At 41.2% G+C, this 14,715-nt stretch overlaps 1 protein-coding gene and 1 long non-coding RNA gene across 3 annotated transcripts in view; both read right to left on the reverse strand.

Annotated features, from left to right (window-relative positions):
* The window catches only part of LOC310727183 (rho guanine nucleotide exchange factor 4-like), a 135,884-nt gene that overhangs the window by 103,585 nt on the left and 17,584 nt on the right, over nt 1-14,715 (reverse strand). The gene's annotated exons all lie outside the window — the stretch shown is intronic.
* LOC310733656 lies at nt 1,355-4,551 on the reverse strand. Its single transcript, XR_014535841.1, has 2 exons — nt 4,204-4,551; nt 1,355-1,810 (listed from the first exon to the last, which is right to left on the reverse strand). It is a non-coding gene; the product is annotated as an uncharacterized lncRNA (long non-coding RNA).

Genomic DNA, 14,715 nt, shown 5'->3' on the forward strand with positions numbered 1-14,715 from the left:
CTGGTTCTACTGTTCCTCACAGACAAAAACTACAGCAGCGCCCAGTTTTGCTGTTCCACACTAAACAGGAACCTAAGCACTGTGTGATTTTGCACTAAATAGGAACTACAAAAGTTCCCGGTCCTGCTGTTTTTCTCCTAAAAGAATTACAGCAGTGCCTGTTTCTAGTACCAGCATTGCCTTGTACACCAGTCCCCTACAAACCTAGGCGTCTAGCAGTTTTTCCAATGAAACAAAGAATAGCCGGAACTGGGATTGGGGTTTCCAGTGAAGAAGATCTGTTGTAGACTCTGTTCATTGAAGAACAGAACCGGGAATTGTTGTAGTTCCATTTCAGCGGGAAACGGTGGAACCAGACACTGCTGTTGTTCCTTTTTAGTGGGGAAAAGCAAAACCAGGAAGTATAGACTGTGTTTTTTTTTTTGAGGATCAGAACCAGGCACTGCTGTAGTTCCTGTTCAGTGTAGAACAGCAAAACCAGGAACTGTAGACTCTGTTCAGTGAAGAACAGAACCTGGCCCTGTTATATGTTTAAATGAGAAGCAGCAGAACCATGCACTGCTTTAGCCCCTGTTCAGCAGGGAACAGAAGAACCATGTACTGCTGTAGTTCCTTTTCAGCGAGGACCACCAAAAACAGAACCTGTCAAGACCATGCTTTGTAAGAGACAGCTGAACCAGAAATAGAGATGACTATATACTTATCTCAACGGAACCAGGCTCTGCTCTAGACCTTGTTAAGGTCGAGTTTGTGCTGTAGACTCTAGAGCAGGGGTGGGCAAACTTTTTGACTCACGGGCCACAATGGGTTCTAAAATTTGTCAGAGGGGCCGGGCCAGGATATACATACATACATACACACATGATACACATCAACAACATGTTGATCTTTTTTTTTTTTTTTTTTTTTGCCATTGCATCAATAAACACAGCATAAAAACTCAAGTTCAGTTTCAGTAGGAAGAGTGTTGTTGAACTCCTTGTTTTGCCAGTTCATTAATGTCTGGAGTAAGTTTTGTTGTGGCAATTCTCAGGATAGATCTGAGGTGTTGTTAAGTTAACCTGGATCTGTGAGGGGCTTTGATCGGACCTCAGTAAAAAAATATTTTGTCGTCCACTCCGTATTAAACACTCGGCGCTCATTAAACAAGGTTTACCTGCATGGGTGTAAATTTCATTTAACAGTAGGGGGGGACAATAAATATAAAATTTCTCAAGATCAATTTTTGAAGGGGACACAAATAATAGTCAAATTATACTTATAAAGACACAGTGTCCCCACAGTGAAAAACTTTGCTTTTATAATTTTTTTTATCAAGTTTTTCTCAGGTTCAAAGACAAAGCAAAACAAGGAATTAAAAAAAGTTTACATTTTTACTTAAAATTAATTAAGACACTTAAAAACAGAATATAAATTGATTATATAAATACAATGGGGTCAGTTCAGATGTAGCACAGCGCTCATTTAGTAAATGCACAGATAAACAATATGCTAATTGTGTGTTAATGTTAAATTAACATTATACCAATTCATCCCAAATAAAACACTGCATGGGAAACGGCTTTGGTGTGTTAGTGTCAGTGCACTATGCTACAAGCTATTGTAAACAAGCTAATGTTCACTAGATAAGTCATATTTTAATCGCTAATAGAGCAGATTCATGGAAATTTACATCGCTAATCAGCATTTTTGCCGCAACTAATTTATGAATGAGTCTGCATCAACTACATTAAAGAGAATCGCTTTATTTAAAGTGAATAAAATCCCCTAGTTAATAGAGTTGAACATTAATTGAGCCGCAGACACACACCTGACTCGTGTGTGTAGAGCAGGTGAGATGAACACACACCTGACTCGTGTGTGTAGAGCAGGTGAGATGAACACACACCTGACTCGTGTGTGTAGAGCAGGTGAGATGAACACACACCTGACTCGTGTGTGTAGAGCAGGTGAGATGAACACACACCTGACTCGTGTGTGTAGAGCAGGTGAGATGAACACACACCTGACTCGTGTGTGTAGAGCAGGTGAGATGAACACACCCCTGACTCGTGTGTGTAGAGCAGGTGAGATGAACACACACCTGACTCGTGTGTGTAGAGCAGGTGAGATGAACACACACCTGACTCGTGTGTGTAGAGAAGGTGAGATGAACGCACACCTGACTCGTGTGTGTAGAGCAGGTGAGATGAACGCACACCTGACTCGTGTGTGTAGAGCAGGTGAGATGAACGCACACCTGACTCGTGTGTGTAGAGCAGGTGAGATGAACACACACCTGACTCGTGTGTGTAGAGTAGGTGAGATGAACACACACCTGACTCGTGTGTGTAGAGCAGGTGAGATGAACGCACACCTGACTCGTGTGTGTAGAGCAGGTGAGATGAACACACACCTGACTCGTGTGTGTAGAGTAGGTGAGATGAACGCACACCTGACTCGTGTGTGTAGAGCAGGTGAGATGAACGCACACCTGACTCGTGTGTGTAGAGCAGGTGAGATGAACACACACCTGACTCGTGTGTGTAGAGTAGGTGAGATGAACGCACACCTGACTCGTGTGTGTAGAGCAGGTGAGATGAACGCACACCTGACTCGTGTGTGTAGAGTAGGTGAGATGAACGCACACCTGACTCGTGTGTGTAGAGTAGGTGAGATGAACACACACCTGACTCGTGTGTGTAGAGAAGGTGAGATGAACACACACCTGACTCGAGTGTGTAGAGAAGGTGAGATGAACACACACCTGATTCGTGTGTGTAGAGAAGGTGAGATGAACACACACCTGACTCGTGTGTGTAGAGAAGGTGAGATGAACACACACCTGACTCGTGTGTGTAGAGAAGGTGAGATGAACACACACCTGACTCGTGTGTGTAGAGTAGGTGAGATGAACACAGACCTGACTCGTGTGTGTAGAGCAGGTGAGATGAACACACACCTGACTCGTGTGTGTAGAGCAGGTGAGATGAACACACACCTGACTCGTGTGTGTAGAGCAGGTGAGATGAACACACACCTGACTTGTGTGTACAGAGAGCAGGTGAGATGAACACACACCTGACTTGTGTGTGTAGAGCAGGTGAGATGAACACACACCTGACTCGTGTGTGTAGAGAAGGTGAGATGAACACACACCTGACTCGTGTGTGTAGAGCAGGTGAGATGAACACACACCTGACTTGTGTGTACAGAGAGAAGGTGAGATGAACACACACCTGACTCGTGTGTGTAGAGAAGGTGAGATGAACACACACCTGACTCGTGTGTGTAGAGAAGGTGAGATGAACACACACCTGACTCGTGTGTGTAGAGCAGGTGAGATGAACACACACCTGACTTGTGTGTACAGAGAGAAGGTGAGATGAACACACACCTGACTCGTGTGTGTAGAGAAGGTGAGATGAACACACACCTGACTCGTGTGTGTAGAGTAGGTGAGATGAACACAGACCTGACTCGTGTGTGTAGAGCAGGTGAGATGAACACACACCTGACTCGTGTGTGTAGAGCAGGTGAGATGAACACACACCTGACTCGTGTGTGTAGAGCAGGTGAGATGAACACACACCTGACTTGTGTGTACAGAGAGCAGGTGAGATGAACACACACCTGACTTGTGTGTGTAGAGCAGGTGAGATGAACACACACCTGACTCGTGTGTGTAGAGAAGGTGAGATGAACACACACCTGACTCGTGTGTGTAGAGTAGGTGAGATGAACACACACCTGACTCGTGTGTGTAGAGCAGGTGAGATGAACACACACCTGACTCGTGTGTGTAGAGCAGGTGAGATGAACACACACCTGACTCGTGTGTGTAGAGAAGGTGAGATGAACACACACCTGACTCGTGTGTGTAGAGTAGGTGAGATGAACACACACCTGACTCGTGTGTGTAGAGCAGGTGAGATGAACACACACCTGACTCGTGTGTGTAGAGCAGGTGAGATGAACACACACCTGACTTGTGTGTACAGAGAGCAGGTGAGATGAACACACACCTGACTCGTGTGTGTAGAGAAGGTGAGATGAACACACACCTGACTCGTGTGTACAGAGAGCAGGTGAGATGAACACAGACCTGACTCGTGTGTGTAGAGCAGGTGAGATGAACACACACCTGACTCGTGTGTACAGAGAGCAGGTGAGATGAACACACACCTGACTCGTGTGTGTAGAGCAGGTGAGATGAACACACACCTGACTCGTGTGTGTAGAGAAGGTAAGATGAACTGGGAACACAGGCAGTGGGTCAAACCACTGTGAGGAAGGGGAGGGGGAACTCAACTGTTTCTAAATGCAATTTTTTGCGGGTTTTTTTCTACTTACACAATTACTTAGGTATGCATACATATATTTTCCACAATAGAGAGTGCGATATTTTTTTAATATTTTTTATTGGGGGGGGGGGGACATGTCATCCCGGTCCCCCCCAGGATTTACGCCCATGTTTACCCGTACCTATTTTAATAGAATTTGGTCACGTTCGGCGGGCCGGATTAAGAAATCCAACAGGCCGTGTGTGGCCCGCGGGCCGTAGCTTGCCCATGTCTGCTTTAGAGAATCTGGTACAGATATAATCGGATAGCCCAGACTATGCTGAGAAACCTGGTTAGTAGAGAACATTTGGACTAGGAGCCATGTTCAAGATGGAAAAGAAGAGACCAGAAGCTTCTGTAGTCGTTAGTCAGTCGCGAACAAAAAACTGGCACTGATATCAACTCTGTTTATTTAGTATTCAAATATCAAAACTAGGTTCTACTGGAAGCTGTAGAAGACACTTTTCTAGAGCCTGTACTGATGTTTATATTGACACTTTAAACTGGGGCAAGTGGGTAATATTATAGACTGTATTCAGTGGAGAACTAAAGAAGCAACCAGCAGATCCAAAATCTCCTGGATGAACATTTCCATGATTTAAATATGGCATAAAGTGCAGGTCTATAATTCTAAGTAATTTGTTATGATAATAAAACAATGAAAGGCAATTTCAGCACAAATTGTATATGACCAGCTGGGCCCTCTACCAAGGCCCCTAAATCCTGGTAACTGACTGGTTCAAACAATAGGCCAGGTTTCACCAACATTCAGAAATAGTCCTCCAACCCAAACGCTAAAGCGAGTTTTAATAAATAGCAAATAGAAGACCTGAAACCGACACAAACGTCTCATTGCTTTGCAGAATTTGAGTCGTTTAATGAAAAATGGTTTGATAAGATCAGAAATTCCTTAAGTTCTTTAGCATTTTTTTAATCCAAATTAGAAGCGACCATGAAAATATCTGGGCAAAGAAAGCATGAGCAAATAATCCAAAAGAACATTGAGCTATTAATAATGGCGATAAAGTCCATGATATAATGATAACTACCAAAGACCTGGTCTTCAGAGACTTTGCATGGGCTGAATACTATTTGTTTTTGTCATGCTTTGGTCACATGTGGCTTTTCATGGGCCAGAGTCCAATCCAAACACAGAGCGGTGGAGGCAACAGGCTTTAGAACATCTTCAGCATAATGACTAATTTACACCAACTGGACATGGAGGTAGACATGGAAAATACCTCACAAACAGTAAACCAGGTTTAGGAGCAACCAGGAACTGTAAGGTGGCAACATTACCTCCTGTACCTTTCTTAAAATAATATAATACAATAGGACCCTGATTGTAACTGCATGAGGATTAGATGTTTGTCCTGAATCTTCTGAATGTCCCGAGTAGCTCTCTAAAATAATACAATCGCCAGGAGATATGATGCCATGACAGAAAACCTGATGGTCGACCAAAATCTTTACTTCTAATTTATTACATCTGTTCTTGTGCAGGTTGTTTGAGATACGCCAATGGCAAATCTAGTTTCCTACTCCAGAAAAACTTCAGACTTCTCCAGTCAGATCTTCTTCAAACTGTTAGCAAAATTTTTTTTTATTTTTTAAACGGTAGCATGAAATTTTCTCTCCACTTGAACTAATTGAACCTGTTCCAGCATCACAATGCAAACCTTTGAGGTTAATGTGAACGCTAAATGCACCCAGACCTTCTCACCTCATCTCCATCAGTATCTGACTTTACTGAATGAATCTCCACAAATCTCCATATAATCTCCACAAGTAGAACGTCTTCACAGAAGGTTATTAGAAGTGCAAATGTGCATTGGATGCTTAGAAGGTGGCACATGCCAATCTGAGGGTCAAGGTTCCACAAACCTCGTCCAAAGTATATAAGCTTGTTAGGTAATATAGCAGGAGATTTTCCTTTATATCCAACCCATGGAAAGCAGATCTTCATGGAGATATATATATATTACCTTGGAGATTGTTTCGACTTTCAGCTTGTGGTTTAGACAAAAGGTGTAAAAAGGTGTACACTTTCCATACACTTGGTCACACATATTTCATATACAAACGACTGACAACACATTCTATTCCCAGGAATCCTGCACTAGTGATTCAATTACAGCACCTCCAGCTTTAAACCCATATCTCATATCGCCCCCAATCGCAACGTTTCTAATACCGCATGAAACTCTGATTGTCTGATAGAGCCACCAAGGAGGGTCGAATATCACTTGTTGAAGATCCCACATCATCTCACAGCTTGGACATGACACATCTCACAAGCTTGTGTGGCCTCTTTTAGGTTGACTCCTCCCTATTTCCTCTAAATTTCTATGGCCCAGTGGCCTAATGGATAAGGCATCAGCCTCCGGAGCTGGGGATTGTGGGTTCGAGTCCCACCTGGGTCAAGATCAGCTTTTGTAATTGTATAAATCCAATATATCAGCTCACTTCCACAATGCTGCTCCTTTAGGTTTTCTGCTTGATCATGATGTCTCAAATCTTTCTGATAATATGTATGATGGGTCCCCCCAACTCATGGCCCAGTGGCCTAATGGATAAGGCATCAGCCTCCGGAGCTGGGGATTGTGGGTTCGAGTCCCACCTGGGTCAGGATTGAGCTTGTAATTGTTTAAGTTTAATTGGATTGGCTTCCTTCCCATTGATAAGTAGTGTTAGATGATGGAATCTTCAAATGGTGCAATGTGTTGACGTTTCCTTCCATCTAACAGTAAAGAATTTTGGCAACGTCTCCCCCTTTCTCCTTCCCTCTCTCTCATGAGAAGTGAGACAGAGTCGAACCCGAGAGCGTGAGAAACCCATTCCGGCACACTCCAGAAAACAAAACCCTATCGAATGTTCTTTATTAGTAGAAAAAAAGCCCCCCGTGGGTAAGCAGAATGTGCGGCTTTATTTCGGCTTCCTCTGATCTGGACCTTTAGTCTGTGACCGGACAACTGTATTAATGTGCGCTTTCATAGTCAGGCTTTACATTCGAGAAGAAAACAAGAGTTTCCCTCATGATCTCTTAACAAACAACAAAATAAATCTGGACCACACAAACACAGATTTTACAGTGTGTGTGTACAGAGTGAGGACCAAGTCAAAATGGTGTGTTAGCATGAAAGTGGGTTCAAATCCCTTACTGTTTCGGAAAGCGTTAAAATCTGGTATGTTGTGAAAATTCCTGATATGCAGCCATCTTTCGAGCAGAACAAGTCCAAAAATGTTCCATACATCTGTTCTAAGATAATTATAAAAATAATTCAGTTTGCAAATGACCCCAAAAAATGAAAAGAATTTCTAACAGATGTAGAACCTTTTTTAAGCTCCCAGACCCACGTTGTAACTAGAGCAGGAGTACAGCATGCTCTATTTATTTCCTTTCTCCTTTTGGTTTTGGTTGTAGCTCAATGGTAAACCGCATCGAAAGGTCATGAGTTCAAATCCCCAGAAGCACCAAGCCGCCACTGCTGTTTTTTGAGCAAGTCCCTTAAATCTTAGCTTGTAAGTCACTCTGAATAGGGACGTCTGCCAAGTGTCGTAGATGTGATCACCATGTAGTTATAGAAATCTATCTATCTATCTATCTATCTATCTATCTATCTATCTATCTATCTATCTATCTATCTATCTATCTATCTATCTATCTATCTATCTATCTATCTATCTATCTGTCTGTCTGTCTGTCTGTTCATCTTTTTCTTATCTATCTATCTATCTGTCTGTCTGTCTGTCTGTCTGTCTGTCTGTCTGTTCATCTTTTTCCTATCTATCTATCTATCTATCTATCTATCTATCTATCTATCTATCTATCTATCTATCTATCTATCTATCTATCTATCTGTCTATCTGTCTATCTGTCTGTCTGTCTGTTCACCTTTTTTTTATCTGTCTGTCTGTCTGTCTGTCTGTCTGTCTGTCTGTCTGTCTGTCTGTCTGTCTGTCTGTAAATAGATTTGAGATCAAAGCTCTATAGCAGGAGAACATCCAAATCTTCAGGTCAGGTGTCCACAATGTTTGTTCCTATAGTGTTAATGATCTTCAGAGTAACTCTGCTTCATCACAGCACATCATGGTTTTCTCTTTACTCATCATCCTGTCTTCATCAGCTATTCACCAAATTTTTGAAGTGAGCCAAGCATTATAAGCAAGCCATAGTGCAGTGCAGCAGGACTAAACTGTGTGTGTGTGTGTGTGTGTGTGTGTGTGTGTGTGTGTGTGTGTGTGTGTGTGTGTGTGTGTGTGTGTGTGTGTGTGTGTGTGTGTGTGTGTAAAACTCTCTCTGCCACTGCAACAGTTGCTTTTCCTTTCACTCTGAGCCTGAATGGTGCAGATGAAAGGCAGCACTGTACTTCTCTTGACAGAAAGGAGGGAGGATGGATGGATGAAGGCGCCATGGCCGTGCGGGAGGTCTGTGAGAACAGAGCGGTCCTCCAAATGCACCGAGCTCTCATCGTCTCCGCGGCAACGCATCAACACGGCCGAGCAATTACGCGTCCGTTCGCTGATTTGCATCCGAAGCGAGTCCTTCGGTTCAGCTTCCTCATCAAGGTTTCTGAACATGCCTGTTTTACTGCAAAGCGATTCCAAAACCTTCCTGGTCCAGCGAGTACTGCTTAACAACAAACCTTCACTCCTTTTCCAGAGGAAACCAGTGATGTGTTAGTTACACAACAAAGTGAGGTACGGTGCCAGGAGCTGTTCTGCAACATGATATACGACAAACTTCACACCTGATCTGCTGTGCTTTATAGATGGATAAGAAGGAAGGAGTGTGAACGTGGATTTTTAACTCTCCTTCAGCACCATGAAAGTCCTTCAGTTCCTTTTTTTCTGAAAATAAAGCCTCCACTACAGACGGATCAGATGCCAAGAAGCTCTGACCCTCAAAACCCCTTTTTTTTCTTCTGCTGAGAATTTGATATTACAGTTTTTCTCAAATGCTTTCAGTCATTCCTCCCAACAGAACTGCATTTCTCAAAACTACTCGTCCCACCGTCAGAACCTGTTGTCAGTTCTTCACATCATTTCAGCAATGTCTTGTTGTTTTCATCAATTTCCAATTGCTTTTGGACAACATGCAAATGGTTCTGTACATCTGTCAGCTGCTTTAAACAATTCTTGTTGCATTTGTCCTGCTGTGCAAAATAACTTGTTCTCAGCTGAAATGTCACAACCACCAAACCAGTTAGTCTTTTTCTCAGGTTGGAAGTCTGTACTATCAAAATGAGTGAAAATGTTCTCAGAATTGTATGTCTGTACAGGTTTCTACAAATTGTGAGTACATGTTTGCTAAGAAACATATCCAGAATAGACAAATTGCTCTCAGGTGAGTCTTCACCTTCTTACCAATGATCAACCAGTTCTGTGAAATAGCTCAGAGGTGCAACTCATGAAGACGGATTTGGCAGGGTCACATATATATATATATATATATATATATATATACAGTGCACAAGTGTTCCTCTTTCTGATAATGGAAGCTGAAGGAAGAATGTTTCCTTCAAGAATGTTGGAAGAACAACTGTGTCATCAATAATTCAAACATTTTGTAGAGAGAACAGGTATGTAATGTACTGTATAGTAAAGTAATACTGTAGACTTACTGTTACATATACTGTAACACACCTTAGGTTTTCCATGCATGCAGTATTCTTAGTTATTTACTGTATGAATCAAAATCCTGTGATCCTTATACTTCTCTAATTTACAATATGTTTTCTCCTGTAGGACTGCAAGACAACCTCCAGGGGTGGCAGAGGGCCCCTTTTCACACCTCAGCAGGAGGAAGCAATTTGCAACATGGTTATGTCTAACAATGCCATAAGACTAAGGCAGATACAAAGTGCTATTGTTGAAGACAACAGTATCTTTGAAAATTTACAATCTGTGAGCATTTCAACTATAGACAGGGTCTTGAAAAGACGTGTAATCACCATGAAGCAGCTGTACAATGTACCCTTTGAAAAAAATGCTGACAGAGTGAAAGAGCTACGACTCCAGTTTGTACAGGTATGTTGTATACCCACGATACTGTAAGAGTAACTTTTACACATTTGATATTGGTGGAACTTCATAGATCTTTACATTTGATGTAGCTGTAAACAATGAAGACAAATACAGTAATTTATGCACACTGTGTTTTTCTGGTGTATAGGGCATAATGGAAATGGAATCAAGAGAACCACCTCACAACTTCATATACTTGGATGAGGCTGGCTTCAACCTGGCCACAGGCAGAAGGCGTGGTAGAAATCTAATCGGCCAGAGAGCTACTGTTGATGTCCCAGGCCAACGTGGAGGATATATGTTGTGATGTGGATGAGAATCTGTGGCCCAACAGAGAGGACCGACATGACGCATAGGAAAACTGCCATATAATTTCACCTTTACCTTCTGTATATGTATAGTTTTTCCCACTTTGTCTTTTTCAGGTTTTCATTTGTTGGTAAATAGCCAATGTGTAGTTTCCTTTGTTTTCTGTATGTAAGTACCACTATTGACAGTACAGTGAAAATGTGAATACAGTCTGATCTTTTGTTTCGATTCTTTCATATACTGTTACGTAGGTCGATGTTGATTGGTTAGATGAGGTTAGATGGAATCAATCAGAAAAATTATCTATTCATACCATGTAAATTACTGTAACACCTGGTTGATGCATAATGGTTTGCAAGAGTAACTTCTTTTTTTACCAGAGGAACACTGTAAATTATGACACACACCAGTACGGTAATTTAGTGGTTTCTAGTCATCAAAACCTGATTTGAGTATAATTTAAATAACTAAAACTGAGTATGATGTTCTACTGACAACATGACTAATAATTTTGCCCGTCACGTTCACACTGTTGAAAAAATGACATGGGATTCTGCTGCCTCTGACACAATGATTGATGAAAAAACACGCTTTTGCACGATAGACAGCATTTTGAGCAGGTGAGGCGTATTTTCCGGTTATCCACTATGTTGTGCAGTTTGTACGTGTTGTTTTGAGAAATGCACTTGGAGATCTGCAAACTTCAATTCTGATCTGAGAAATGACTGAAAGCAGTTGAGAAAAACTGTAAGAATGTGACATTATTATTTAATTATTGATTGTTTTACAGTTTTTCTCAGTTGCTTTGGAGCGTTTTCTCAAATCATCCTTAATATTTGTAATCCAGTAAAGTGCATTTCTCAAAACAACGTGTACAAACAACATAAAACATTGGATTTCTTGCAAAAGTCTGAACTTTCTTCAAAATCCTCTATTTGGCATCTATAAAGTTCAGCAGCACAAATGTATTTATAGGATTGAATATTTGATTTATGTTTATATTACAGTCACTTTAGAGCTTTTCCAGATCACAAATGAAATTTCTCCAAACTACTTGTTCCTCCACATTATTTAGTCACTCGTGCACATCATAAAAACTTTTCTCGTTGCTTTGATCGAATTGTGAACGCTTTTCTACATGAATTTAATGGATTGTGTACGAGTGTCTGCTGTTTCCTACATTATCAGTTGTTTATGTTCATGTTGATCAAAATATATTATACTGGTTTCACCTGAATAGTTTTGACCCCCAAAACATCTCAGAATCAGTTCACTGTGTACGCCATTGTATGTAAAATTGTTAAACCAGTCATCAGAATGTGTCGTCTAAAATTTCTATTAACTTTATTTTGTAATTGTGTTAAATTGATGAATTGTACAGATGAATCTTGAACGTCACTAATGAAGGCGAGTGAACGGCATCAGAACCAATAATCAATCAGTTCTCTAAAACAGGTCAAAGGTGAATCTGGTGAAGCTTCAGTTGGAGAGTGAATACAGACAAAACACAGAATTATACATTTTGAAAATGGATCAACAACCAATAAACAAACAAACACTTGTACAGTAAAAGTGTGAATCCTGCCTGGTCTTTTACAATCAATATAAATCAAATTGGCAACAAATAAATGAATGTGTGCTGCTGAAATTCATAAATACCACACAGGAAGTCTAATTTTGTGCATTTTCAGTCCAAACCATAGTTTATATAAAAGAAATCCTGAAACTGTGCAGCATCACACTGAAAACATGAATAAGCATTTTACAATTTTGTTTGTGAACAATGAAAATAGGACTTTTCATTCTGAAGGGAATGAGATGTTCAGTGACATGAATACTTACTTTTGAGAGATGAACTGGGGATTTTGAGAAAAGTTCAGGCTTTTGCAGGAAATGCAATGTTTTATGCTGTTTGTCAACTGAGAAAAACTGTAATCGAAATTTTAGATGACAGATGATGACAACTGGTTAAAACCATTCAGGGAAAACCAGTATAGTATATTTTGATCAACATGAACATAAACAACTGATAATGTAGGAAACAGCAGACACAAGTAACTAAATGATGTGGAGGTTGAACAAGTAGTTTGGAGAATTTCATTTCTGATCTGAGAAATGCGACTGAGGAGCGACTGAGAAAAACTGTATTAATACAGCTTCTGATTTCAAGCTTATTCCCATATTAACTCCATTTCTCTCTCTCTCTCTCTCTCTCTCTCTCTCTCTCTCTCTCTCTCCTCCATGTTCTCTCCATTTCTCCTCCATCATCTCTCATCAACATTTCTTCCATCTCACCTTCATCTTTCCTGCAGGTGTCCTCTATCACTTATTCATCTTTCATCCATTTCTCTTCTATCTCTCATTCATGTCTCCTCCTCTGTATCTACTTAATATCTACCAATCATCTCCCCATGTCTTCTTTATTGCTCCCCATGTCCCCTTCCTCTCTCCTCCATGTTTCTTCCAAATCTCATCTATCTCTATTCTTTCTCCCATCTATGTCTTTTCCTTGTTCTCTTTTTCATTCCTCCATGTCTCCTCTATCTCCCCACCATGTCTCCTCAATCTACTGTCATCTCCCCCATGTTTTCTTTAACACCTTCATCTTTCATCCATCTCTCTATTATCTCTCTTTTTCTCCACTGTGTCCTGCTGAACAAACCTTTTGTTTTTCTATGCTCTGATATGAATATGTGTGTGTGTGTGTGTGTGTGTGTGTTAAAAAGCAGTGAACCATAAACTCATTACCACACACACACACACACACACACACACACACACACACACACACACACACACACACACACACACTATCAAAGACAATAGTAAATGAATCCCTCTATTTCACTAGACTGAGTGAGAGACACTGAGAGACACTTAGCACTAATACAGGACACGTAATTTCACAGTCTGGACGTCTGCTCCTTATATTGTCGTCCAGCTGATTGTGTGTGTGTGTGTGTGTGTGTGTGTGTGTGTGTGTGTGTGTGTGTGTGTGTGTGTGTGTGTGTGTGTGTGTGTGTGTGAGCCTCAAACACTGTGTGTGGTTTTCGCTTTTTCAAGAAAAGAACAAAATAAAAGAACCCGAAGAAAATTCCTGTTCTCACATTATAGCAGCTATAAACACTCATTCCCTCATGAGCCTCTCATTCATTCTCTCTTAAAGCTGAAAAAACCTACATGTTCCTCATAAAACCACAAAAACACTGACACCTGAGAATCCTTCTAGAAACGTTACATGAACACAATTCTCCTTTCCAGAACCTTCAGTGAGTGCACACTGTTTATTGTTTAATACGTTTGTGAACACTATATCGCCAAAAGTTTGTGGACACCTGACCATAAGACACGGATGTGTTTCTTGGAACTTCTTGGAGCTCCACTTCTCTCGGAAGATGTTCCACTAGATTCCACTCTTTGAGCCACAAGTGTGTCAGTACAGTCAGGCACCGATGCAGGTGAGGTGAGGAGGCCTGGGGTTCTAGAGCCACGCACATTCATGGAGCTGGCTTTGTGCAAATGTAATGCTGAAAGAGATTTAGGTGTCATAGATCGAGTAAAAAGTGAGAATTTCATGTTCCCGCATTCAAAGGTACAATTGTGTGCCTCCAAGTTTGAGGAAGAAGCGCATATAGGTGAAAAAGGCAAGTGTGCCATTACTTCTGAATATTAGGTACAGATGCAAAAAAAACATATGACTGGATACGAAGCCTCGACACTGGAGACTCCTTCCATACATTTTTTATACTTAATTGATAGATTTGAAAATCCCATCATTTCAGTCTCACACTACTTCGATCTGCTACCAGACAACCAGCATACACTTATTGAGATGTTGTTCCCGCCTCGTTCCTGTTCAGATGCTTTCATGGGGGCTCACCTCAAGCCTGATCTTAAAACCCTGAGGTTTGAAAAGCCCCTCAAACCTACATTGAACCCACAGCTGATCTGCTTCCACCGCTGCTGCTCCTCTAAACATGTCTAAACTGGGCTTGGTTCTGCAGGATCGCTCGAAAACCAAAAAACCCTCCACTCTGATGTTCGCCTCGGGATAGAG

Source organism: Silurus aristotelis (genome assembly GCF_946808225.1).
Source record: "Silurus aristotelis genome assembly, chromosome: 1".
NCBI classification, from domain to species: Eukaryota; Metazoa; Chordata; class Actinopteri; order Siluriformes; family Siluridae; genus Silurus; species Silurus aristotelis.